We start from the raw sequence: 12,568 nt of genomic DNA, 5'->3' as shown, positions 1-12,568 counted from the left end.
TTTTTTTTTTTTTTAGGGAATGGAGTTTTGTGGGGCATGGATTTCCAGAGTGTGAATTGGTGGGATTTCAAATCCTAAGCTTGGGGGAACGCAGGGATTGGTGGGCTTTCCTGTTCAGGGATTGGTGGGTTTAGTGGGAAGCTCATGGATTGCTCAGTTTTTCTGCTCAGAGATTGGCGGGGTTTTGTCCAGAATTTTCACCTCAAATTTGCATAATCTGGGAGGCTAGAGATGGCAGTTACAAAGGTCAGGGGCAGGGGCTGGGCTGCTGGGGCTTCCTCAGGCAGAGGTCTGGCTGCTTTTCCGCCTTGAGAGGTTATAAAGTCCACAAAGAGTCCAAATTTTAGGAAGAGTCCACTGTGAAGGCCGTAGGCTGAAGCAGGAAATGTTGTCATCATTATGGAGACCTCCCATGGTGGTAATAGTAGGCATTCTGAGGCAGTCAGCTGAGGCAGGAATAGTCACCATGGACAGCTCCCACTAAGGTGTTGCCGCCATTTTGTCTCCTGCCTCCACAGGCCCTGGGGAAGTAAGGAGAGGCTGACTGTCCTGAGGCAGGAAGGAGAGCTGCCAGTGAGCCCCTTGAGCCCACTGCTCAAAGGCTACATCTAACTGGCCTGTAAACATAGCTCTTGGCAGGGAATGGCACAGTGGTCTGTTGCAAGATGGGAGGAGTGGCAGTGAGTCACTACTCTTGTGGGCATCAGAAGGGCTTGGGGTAGCAAGGCACCTCAGCTTGGTGGGCTACCCTGTGCCTTGGGACAGGTTGGGATGGTTGAAGCTTGGAATTCCCTAAGCCTGGGACATCTACTGCAGTGGGCTTGGGGCCTGCAGGTTGCCTTGACTCCAGCCTTATGCTAACATCTTTTAACTAAAGTGCCACATCCACAAGGCCCCATAATTTGAGCTGTCACTTTGAATAAGGAACCCTGAAGCTCAAAGGACCAATATGCTAATGAGCTCTACCTGACACCTTCCTCTTAGGGCTTGATGGGACAGTTACATTTCATAATTTGCTGACAATACTTTTTGTCCCTTGAGGTGTACTTGGAAAGGGAAACTGCTGTCAACCCTTTGGTCTAAGTGAATTTATCAGTTTACTTCCTGGGAAGGAAAGGTGTGCTCAGAGATTTAGGGCTATTAAGGAAACCAGGAGAGGCCGTTAACTAGAAAAGAAGAGCTAAAAGCATTTGTTACAAGTGAGAGCCTTCAATGAACATTTCAATGTAGCCTCACAAATTGTTGCCCATTTTATAGTTGGTAAAGCCAAAGTTATGGGATGCAGAAGGGACCAACAAATGATCTCATTCTATGCCCATCCAGGCTTTTAAACTCAGGGCCTATGGACACCAGAGCCTGTCTATTTGTTACCATGAAAGCCTTGAGTAATAACAACCTTCTGCTACTTGGGAATGAAAACAGAGCCTAGCAATGAGAAATGGAAGAAGTGATAAAACGAAGTATGGCAGTTTGAATAAGAATGGCCCCCATTGGTTCATATATTTCAATGCTTAGTCACCAAGGAGTAGCACTATTTGCAAGGACTGAAAGGATTTGAAGTTGTGACCTTATTGGAGGAAGTGTGGGGCGGACTTTGAGGTTACAAAAGTCCAAGCCAGGCCCTTATTTCTCTCTTCCTGCTGCATGCAGATCTGGATGTAGAACTCTCAGCTACACCTCTAGCATCATGTCTGCCTTCATGCCACCATGTTCCCCACCACGATAAAAATGGACTAAGCCTCTGAAACTGTAAACCTGCCCCAATTAAATACTTTCTTTTATAAAAGTTGCCATGATCATGAAGTCTCTTCACAGCAATAGGACACTGACTAAAAACAGCTGTGTTGTACCAGAAATGTTACTGCCTTCTTCAGGATGGCAGCCCTCTCCACGTACAATGACATGTCTTCCCTTTACCTGTTGGATGAAGCCGCAAATCCCTTTTGTAGTTCAGTGAGTTGGACTGCCTGCTCCTCACAGTCCTGGATGTTCTTGCCTTTCCCTGTAGCCCCCAATTCACTCAGGGTAGGCTTATGGCACATGGATGTCAATTTGGCTTGAATTGCTCTGTCGAGGCTGACAATTCGTTAACCACCCTATGAACTTCTCCAGCCCCAAGTAGCAGCAACTTGTGCCCTTGAAAACTGAACAGAAAACAACCCTATTGATTTTCTACTATAAACAAGGAAGAGACAATCTGTCTGCGCTGAGAATGTTCATAATGCATTTCACCTCTCGTTCATTCTCAGCGGCCCACCTCCTCCTGACACTGCCAGGCCTGCTTTCACCTCCTGCTGCTTATGCCTCTCTTAGAATTAACCCCGAAGTGCCAGCTCCTCCAGAGCGCTTCCTGGTCCCTAAGTAGAGCTGAGCATAAATGGTGTTTTGAAAACAACTTGATTAAATGAAGGCATTATGATCACTTAGAGGACACGCTTGAACCCAGGAAGCATGCTGGAGGGATGGGCTGCAGAAAGCTCTTTTAGCAAAGCTACTGTTTCAAAGACTGCCATTCACTGTATTAAAAGCACTGTTGGTGGGCATATGGGTTGTTGCATATACAAATTGAACTGTCAGACCATTAGGCAGAAGATTTTATCCATTATATAACCAAGATCTCATGTAGGAGTAACTATTCTAACTTACTAGAACTTACTTTTCTTGTAACTTGGTGTTTCAACCAAGCATTTTTTGATAGCTTTCTTTTTGATATGTCCCATGTACCAAAAAGGAGGGACCAGGAACTTGAAGAGATACAGAAACCTTGAAAGAGCAAGAATGGGCCTCTGGGACAACTGTAGTGTCAAAACCAGTCAATATTTATGCCTAGCAACCTTGACAATATCCTTTTAATTAAAATCAATGGAGAAATAAAGCATGCATTAGAATGCACTGGGGATCGCTCACCTTGGGAGGGGGGAGGAGTCCAATCCATGCTCAGTGTGCCTATGAGACGTGTGGCCCTTTGTTGGGATGTGGTGTCGATAACTGTGAATCTCTTCTTCCAGCGGTCTCTGTCCTTCGTTTCTTGGAACCACCATTTCACTTTTGTGTTTGTTTGTTTGTTTGTTTTTATTTCTTTCTGAGTTCAGTTTTCTTTTGGTACAACTCTGTTGGGTACTTAAGAAAAAAAATCTTAAAAACTCAAATAATACATACTTCATATGTGAATGACAAACTGGATTTGAAGAATTCCAAGTTTAGAAACTGGCCTTGTTTTTGGAGTTCTTTCTTTAGCTAGACAGATGCCCTTGGGTAGAGATAGGGACAGTTAGGAGCATCTTCTTTATTAAGTCTCAGTCACACTGTCTACAAGATGAGATAAATGGCCTTAACTCAGAAAGGCTCCTTCCGAGTCTCCAGGAACATTCTGTTAGGCAGGTAGTGATAAAAATAATGGCCACCTCGGATCGTAGAGCATGCCTTGTTTAAAATGTGCAGCTCTCCCATTTAATCCTGCCCCAAATCCATGAGCTACAATCCATGACTAATGCCACATAATTCCAACTGAAGCTAGAGAGGCAGAACCTCTCTCTCAAATGTCATCAACCTGGTAAGTGGCCAAGGTCTGAGTACACTTCCAAGTCCCAAACTACCTCCTTCGTGTCTGGGAAGTAGGGGAGCCTCAGGCCTAGAACATATCCCCTTCGGTACCCCCACAGACTTTGAAGAGAATCCTGTTCTTATGTCCCACTTTCAAACTTCTCTTCAGCTCCGTGGTTTACGTCGCTTCACCTCAGACCATGTCCATTGGTTCAGACTTGCCCACACCTACACCAAGGCAACTCTGCAATACATCTTGATATGATTTCAAAGGCTTTACAGTGCCACGGTGCATTGTCCAATGTCCAAGATTAGAAGGCATTTTAACAGTGTCCTCTTTGGCCTGGCTGCACAGGCTGAGCTTCAGATATATATACTTTACTTAAAGCCGAGCCTTAGTTGGGGGAGGGTCTTTTTTTTTCCTGCATCTGGTGTCCTCTCAGATTACAGAAAGCTGCCTCTCCAGGGTTTGCAAGTTGACTGCCACACTTTGTTAAAAGCTGTCCTGCCTTATCTCACTTCCTAATCACCAAAGACAGAATTGAGAGGTTTCAACACTAGCGTTTCCTCTTCGGGGTCTGTGAATCCTCCAGAGGTCTGCAAGTGTTGGTCTAATTAGTGAAAAGGGTTTGTGGATGTGTTCCTCCCAAATTATGGAATGTTCTGATCAGATGGATAAGCAAAAAGCTTGACCTCTGAGTTAGGAAGTCACTCCCAAATAGCTCACAGGATTCATCTGTTATTGTCCATTTCTGTTACTCCCAAAGAGCAAGGGAGGAGGCTGAAGCAAGCCTGAGAAGGAAAATGACGCTGAGTGTTTGCTAGGGGCTAGACAACTAAGGACCATTCTTCCTGCATCCCCAAAGACTCTGGAAGCCAGGCCCTGTTCAGAAGTTCTTACCTTGTCAATTTCCACCACTGGGAAACTTCCTCCAGCTCCTTCTTGCCTGTGCATCCCTGTCCCTCCCTGTGGAACCACCTTCTTCCCAATCTCCATCCAGTTCACTGCTCTCCCCACCTAGCCCCTGGCATTCTAAAATGCATGCTCATTTTTAAAAATCTATTTTGACTATAAGTTATGTTTTTGCAAGCTTTGGTAATCTTCCTCCCATGGAGATGAGAGGAGCATATGTTTTTCTCTTTCCTTTTCCGTAGTGCTAAGAATCCCCAGGCATTGTCTACAAAATAAAGCTTAAAAGGTGGGAAACGTTGAAAAGGAAAAACTAGAGCTGAAAGAGGCTTTAAGACCTCAGAAAAACATGGTGGCAAGTTCCCTGGGTTTTCCCAAACTCAGAGGTGTGCACACCAGAATGACCAATCAACAGAGGAAACACAATAAAACTTGCTTCACCAAAATGGGCTAACGGGCACAAGAAATAGCACGAACTTGTTTCTAGTCATAGAGCTAGGGGAAGGAGCAACTTGCAAACCAAACAAGAAAAAGAGAAAAACAACAACAACAAAACAACAAAGCACTTTAAACAACAGTCGTTTAACCACACAGAAAAAGCAGCGGCCCCACAGCAGAGAAAAAAATAGTGGCCCCATGTCCCATGGAGAAAGCAAGATGGCTGAAATAAGATACCCAAATTTTCACAGGGAATTGGTATTAGAAAATAACAAGTAGAGACCTGACTTGAACCTCTAACCAATCTGAATTTAAAAAAAAAAAAAAAAAAAAAACAATCAATGGAAGTCAGTGCCATAATGATAGAAAATTACACAGCAAGAGATTTTTTTAAAGCCATAGCAAAAGTTTCAACCAATACAACCAATAGTTTTGTTTTGTTTTTTTTTTTTTTTTTTTTTTTTTTTTGAGAAAGGGTTTCTCTGTATAGCCTTGGCTGTCTTGGACTCACTTTGTAGACCAGGCTGGGGGAGACCAGGGAGACAAACAAATAAGTCTGAAAATACGGCAATAGAAAAGGCCGAGTTTAATCAGACTGCAAAGATCTTAAAGTGAAAAGAAACATCTCAGGGAGCAGTGAGACTGAGACAAACATCTATTATCTAAGTTCTTTAAGAAGCAGAAAAATAAAGCTGATAGGCTACTCCAGGAAATGATGGCTTGAAAGTTTCTAAATTTAGAAAAATATCTAAACTACAGATTTAATCAAAGAAATTTTTGTAAAATTATCATGTTAAACCTTATAAAAGTGAAACATCCCCCCCCCCGCAAAAAAACCCTTTGAAAGCAAACAAAGAAAACCAATCTAAATAAAGTTTATTTTTCATCAAAAATCAGTGAGGAAATAGCAAAGGTTTACACAGTTCAAGAACTGACACAGTTCAAGTACTTTCTATTTGAAGGTACTCTAGGAACGAAGAGGGGCAGATGCAGAGGCATCTGTCATTCCAACACTTGAAAGGTAGAGGCAGAATCAGGAGTTCAAGACTAGCCTCAACCTCATAGCAAATTCCCAGCCAACCTGGACTATAAAAGACAAAACAAACAACAAAACCAAAAAGGAATGAGAGTAAATAAAGACATTCTGGAAAATAATAATGTGTCACAGGCAGACAAATCCTAGAAAATAACTGAAGTCCCCCAGGCAGAAATTTTATGTAAGTTCCTAGAAGAGACAGAAAGTAAGGCAACGCTTTGATTCTTTTACTCTTCAACCTGGCAAATGGCAACATGAGCAGACTATAACCATGTGTATATACAGGATAATTCTTGAAGCAAACACTAAAAAATATTATAAATAAAAATAGATCCAAAATGTAATATAATAAGATAAACCAAAATTAAAAAGAAAGAAAGAAAGAAAGAAAGAAAGAAAGAAAGAAAGAAAGAAAGAAAGAAAGAAAGAAAGAAAGAAGAAAAGTTAAAAATAAGCCACAAGAGGCCAGGAAAAGTAAAGCAGAGAAACAAACAATAAACACAACAAAATGTCATACTTGTTATTTTCAATATCTTATCACATTAATAATCACACTGTAAATTTTCTAGAACTTTCCAATAAGAAACAAAGACTGGAACAATTGCTTGTAAAGCATGGTAACAATCTATGTTGTATGTACAAAACCACTTATATTATGAGTAAAATAGAAAAATAAAAAATACATATTATGAAAATGTTAAAACAGAGAATAGCCATCTTAAAAGAAATTAAACTTTAGAGAAATGACAGAAACATAAAAGCATACTCTATGATGTTAAATGGGTCCATCTTCCAACAAGATTCAGTAATGCTAAATGTGTCGCCTACTAAGAGATAAAGCATATTCAGACACATTATGAACTCAAAGGAATGACTCATAAATAGAAATCAGTAATAATGCAAACCAATAGGAATTGAATGTTGACAGTGGTCACAGCCTATGTGCTCTTAAAACGTGCCATATGCCAAGACACACATCCTTTTCACATGGATATAGAACATAAAGTAAGACTGATAGCACCCTAAATAGAAGGCAGTTTCAAAAATCATACAGAGCGTGTTTCCTACTGCAATGGAAATTAATAGCAAAAAGATAAAAATGAAAATCTTCAAACATTTGTAAACAAAAATTCTTACTTCCAGTTGTCTATGATTTATGCAGGAAGTCTTATGGGAAATAAAAATATACATGTAACTGAATGAAATAAAATAAAACATAACATGATTAGTGGAAACCAGATTGTATGATAAAAGGACTGTTTTCAGCATTAATATTACATATAAGAAGAAAAAGAATGTAAATAAATGATTTTGGCTTCTAACTCAAAAACCTAGGGAAAGAAAACAGAGGTCGTGATTTTTTTTTTTTCATATTAGCAAAAAGGTAGAGTTATCTAAGAAAAGAGAACCTCAGCTGAGAAAATGCCTGCATCAGATTGCCTATAGACAAGTCTTGATTATGGGATATTATCTTGATTAATGCTTGATGCAGGAGGGTCCAGTCCACTGTGGGCAGTGACATCCCTTGCAGGGTTTCTAGGTTGTATAAGAACGCAGACTGAGCAAGCTCTGGGGAGCAAGCCAATAGGCTTGGCTTACTGCTCCAGTTTTGTCTTAAGTTCCTGCCCTAACTTCCTTCGGTGATGAACTGTTAGCCAGAAAATTAAGGTGAAGTTTTATAAGTTCATAGTCTTTTATCACAGCAATCAAAAAAAAAAAAAGTAACTAAGGCAACAGCATAATAAGAGAAATAGTAGTAAAACACATGAAATTAGAAACAGAAAAGTAGCATTAAAAGTCAGGTAAATAGATTGAAAAGATTAATACAAAATGACAAACCTGTAACAAAACTGACAAAAAGTTGACACAAATGGCCAAAATCAGACAGGATACATTTGATGTTTCAGGGACTCTGCTAAGCTAAAGAGGATAGTAAAAATTGATACAAACATCAACACAGGTGAGCTTGACAGCTTATATAAAATGGAGCAATTCTACAAAATCTCAACCACCATATGTGATCTAACATGGGGCAGTCAATTTGAACAGACTGACAGCTCTTGAGGAAACTGAATTGATAATTCTGGAACTTTTTTCCATTAATTATTTAGTTACTTTACATTCTTGTCAGAACTTCCCCTTCCCCCTCTCCTCCCAGCCCCTCACTCTCACCTACCTCTCCTCTCCCTATAGCATCCCCCTCTATCTCATGTGAGTATCAGCCTGCCTTAGCATATCAAGTAGGACTGGCACATCTTCTATTGAGGCTAGACAAGGTGGTCCAGTTAGGGGAAAGGATCCAAAGGCAGGCAACAAAGTCAGAGGCATTCCCTGCTCCCTCGGTTCCAGGTCTCACATCAGGACAAAGCTGTCCATCTGTTCCATATGTGAGTGGGGCCTACATCTGTCCCACGGATGTTCTCTGGTTGGTGGCTCAATCTCTGTGAGTCCCTATGGGTCCGGGTTAGTTGATTTTGTAGGATTTCTTGTGGTGACCTTGACCTCTCTGGCTCTTTCAGTCCTTCCTCCCTGTCTTCCATAAGATTCCCCATGCTTCACCTAATGTTTGACTGTGGGATTTTCCTCTGTTTTGTGAGCTGCTAGGTGAAGCCCCCAGATGCGTGTTATGCTAGCATCCTATCAGCAAGTATAGCAGAATATTATTAATAGTGGCAGTGGCAGGCTCTCTCTCATGGCATGCAACTCAATTTGGGCCAGACATTGATTGACTGGATCAAAGGATTTGTGTGGGGGTTGGTGTCTCCTTCCTTCCCTGGAAGTCCCACTTGGCTACAGGAGGTGGCCACTTCAGGCTCCATATCCCCCGTCGCTAGGAGTCTCAGCTAGGGTGAGTATCATAGATTCCTAAGAGCCTCCTCCCCACCCCCAGAGACCCCACCACCTCCAATTTCTGTTTTTTCTCTTAACTCTACCTCCATGTCCACCATACCTGATTCCTAGCCCATTGCCCTCCTCACCTCATCTCCTACCCAGTTCTCTCCCACCATCTACTTCAGATGTCTATTTTATTTCCCCTTTTGAGTGAGATTCAAACATCCTCCCTTGGGCTCTCCTTGTTACTTAGCTCTTTGGGATCTTTGGATTATAAGATGGCTATCCTATACTTTATGGCTAATGCCACTTAGAAGTGAGGACATACCATGCCTATGCAATTTCCATCAAAAGTCCAACACAATTCCTTACAGACCTTTAAAGAACAATACTCAACTTCATATGGAAAAATAAAAACCCAGGATAGCTAAAATAGTCCTATACAATAAAAGAACTTCTGGAGGTGTCACCACTTCTGATTTCAAACTGTACTGCAGAGCAATAGGAGTAAAAACTGCATGGTATTGGCATAAAAATAGACAGGTCAATCAAAAGAATCTAATTGAAGATCCAGAAATATACCCACAGACCTACGGACACTTGATTTTTGACAAGAAAGACGAAACCATACACTGGAAAAAAGAAAGCATCTTTATCAAATGGTGCTGGTCTAACTGGATGTCTGCATGCAGAGAAATGCAAATAGATCCATATTTATTACTCTGCACAAAGTTCAAGTCCAAGTGGATCAAAGACCTCAACATATACCTTAGTTCTTTGTCCTGTGCATAACTCTGGAAAACACACAACACCTTAAAAGAATCAATGCCAATTCTACTCTGTGGCTTACAAAAAGCAAAAGATAAAATTCTGTCCAATAAAATTCTCCACAGAATGTGAATATTACTCTAATATCCAAACCAAAGAGAGTGGTAAAAAAGAGGCAGCCACAGCTAACACCATCCATGAATATGGGTGCAGAAGTCCTTAAGAGAATATCAGCAAATATGAGAAAATATATAAAAAGAAATACATGCATGAGCCACTGAGTGGTGGTTAGTAGTTGAGACCAACAATGAGGGAAATGACCTATTGAAAAGCTCCCTATCGCATTTCAACTCAGGCAAGAATTGAAGGCTAAAGTATAATTTTATACTAGCTAGTTAACTATTGAAGACATCCCCCAATATCCATATACAACCATTAAGCAAAAAATAGAGACTTATTAGCTCCAGGCTTCCAAGAAAATTTCTGTCCAATCGTTAGCTAATTATGGAGCAGAGTAGAGACTTTATTGACTATACATAACAAAGATATAGATTCTACAGAATTAGTTCACAACATCTAAATTCACAGTAACAACCACAAAAGGAAACAATGAGGAACTCGGGGAAAGAAAGCCATCTGCTTTTAAGAGTTACTATTAGACTATTAGAAATATAAAGAAATATAATCTTTTCAGTTTTATGCACATACACACACACACACACAAATGTATACAAAAGTATATAAATCACCTGCAAAATGAAAGTCTTTTATACATAAGAAAGAAATATTTAGAGACTATAACTGAGAAAGCTAAGATCCATACTCACAAGACAAAGACTTTAATTAAGCTACTTTAAATATGTTCGCAATGCTAAAGAAAAATATGTGGAAAATGCATAATCAAAAGGAAATAAACAATAAGATATGCAAATTATAAAAGGCAATCAACCAGAAATTTTGTAATTGAAAAGTATAAAAGCTGAGATGAAAATTTCACTAGCCCAGAATAGAAAGAAAGCTGGAATAGAAAGGGCATTGCAGCAAAAACCTGCGGGATCATTAAGAGCACAAATGCAGTGCATGCTGGTCCTGGAAAGGGACAGAAAAGGATAGTGGGACTATCTGAAGAAATGATTGCTCAACATTGAAAAAGCTCAGAAATTTTCACATAGAATGCAAGGAAATTCACACCTACACATATCAGAGTCAAGCTGTCAAAATTCAAAGACAAAGAGAGGCTCTTGAAAGCAGAGAGAAGCTATTAATCACGTACAAAGAATCCCAAATAAGATTAATAGGTGGTTTCTTATCAGGAATCATGAGGGTCAGAAAGCATCAGAAAGACATTTTCAAAGTTCCGAAAGAAAGAAGAAGAAGAAAAAAAAACAAAAAACAAAAACCTGTCCACCAAGTGTTTTTGTTTTGTTTTTTAATCTGGCAAAATTGTCATTCATAAAGAAAATGAAAATTATGGCAAATTTTAAATCTATGATATAAAGTAAATGAAAACATCAGAACTTTTTGCTAATAGATGTACATACCCTATAAGAAATACTATAAGCTGTCCTTCCAGCTTAATTAAAAGAAAATCAGTTACTTCAACCTCAGTAAACAGGACACAAGAGAGGTGATTACATAAATAAACAAAAAGAAGAGTATAAACATTTTGTTGTTTAAAATTTTTGTTCAGCCAGGCAGTGGCAGTGCATGCCTTTAATCCCAGCACTTGGAAGGCAGAGGTAGGTGGATCTCTGTGAGTTTGAGGCCAGCCTGGTCTAAAGAGAGAATTCTAGGACAGCCAGGTCAGCACAGAGAAGCCCTGCCTTAAAAAAATAAACTAATATACAAATAAAAATAAACAAACAAAATAAAATAAAATTCTTGTTCAATGTGACTTAAATACAACAACTCCACAATGCAATAATTGTAAAAATCTAAGCATGGGAAAACAATGTATGAAGATATAATTTATGGAAAAAAGAAGGAAAAAGACCCATATGAGAGCAAGATCTTATGTGCAACTAATATCAGGTGGGTATTAAAATTTAATCAATTTTTATAAGTTAAGGTATTAATGGCAATCTTCAGGGCACTCTTTGAGAAAAGAATTCAAAATTCCATGTAAAAAGGAAAAAAAAATAATAAGTGGTACACTAAAACTTTAGAACAGTAAAGAAAGCAGAAGTAAAAAATTTGTGGAGAAAGAAAATAAATAGAAGATAGACTTATAAATCCTGTATTTTTACTATTTGTATGAAATAAGTGAATCAGGCTCTCCAGTCAAAAAAAAACTATTAGAAACTATTTCCATTAGACTATTAGGAAAATTTAAAATGATTCAGCTGTCTCGATGGTAGTACACTTGCCTAGTATGCAGAGTGCCCTTATGTCAATCTACCTGTCTCCTGGTGCAAAGGGTTAAATATATATGAGTGTGTGTGTGTACATATATATATATATATATATATATATATATATATGTGTGTGTGTGTGTGTGTGTGTATATGTGTGTGTGTGTATATATATATATATATATCGAACACATTAATCAAACACACTTAGTATTCAAAAAGTAACGGGTTACAGTTGCCTACAAAAGACGTGCAAATGGTAAATAAAAGAGAGGGAGAATAGCTAAGCTATCAGATAAAAGAGATTTTTTATTGTTACTGGATACAAAGTATGATATCATATGATGATAAAAGAACCAATCAACCAAGAACATATAGCAATTTTAAATATAAAAACACCTAACAACAGAGCTTCAAAGCATCTAACTCAAAGCAAGCATAACAGAGCTGAAGGAAAACATTTAAAAATCAATTAGAAATAATTGGAGACTTCAATGACCCACTCTCAGTCATGCCCAGAACAACTAGATATAAGGTATGTGAGGAGCCAGAAGGTGTAACTACGACACTGCAGACAACAACAGCAGACTTGGCTACCTTCTCATATGACAGAGCACATTCTCAAGGACACAATTTATGTTAAGAATGTAAATAAAAATAAGTCTCAATACATTTTCAAAAGGAGAGAAA

General features: G+C 39.1%; 1 long non-coding RNA gene across 1 annotated transcript in view; it reads left to right on the top strand.

Moving 5' to 3' along the window:
- Positions 1–12,568, top strand: part of LOC129686732 (uncharacterized) — a 29,008-nt gene that overhangs the window by 905 nt on the left and 15,535 nt on the right. The gene's annotated exons all lie outside the window — the stretch shown is intronic.

The sequence above is a fragment of the Psammomys obesus genome, unplaced genomic scaffold (assembly GCF_907164565.1).
Source record: "Psammomys obesus unplaced genomic scaffold, mPsaObe1.curated_primary_1811, whole genome shotgun sequence".
In the NCBI taxonomy this organism is placed as follows: domain Eukaryota; kingdom Metazoa; phylum Chordata; class Mammalia; order Rodentia; family Muridae; genus Psammomys; species Psammomys obesus.
The sequence above is the reverse complement of the archived record's forward strand: the minus strand, read 5'-3'. Positions and strand labels throughout refer to the sequence as shown.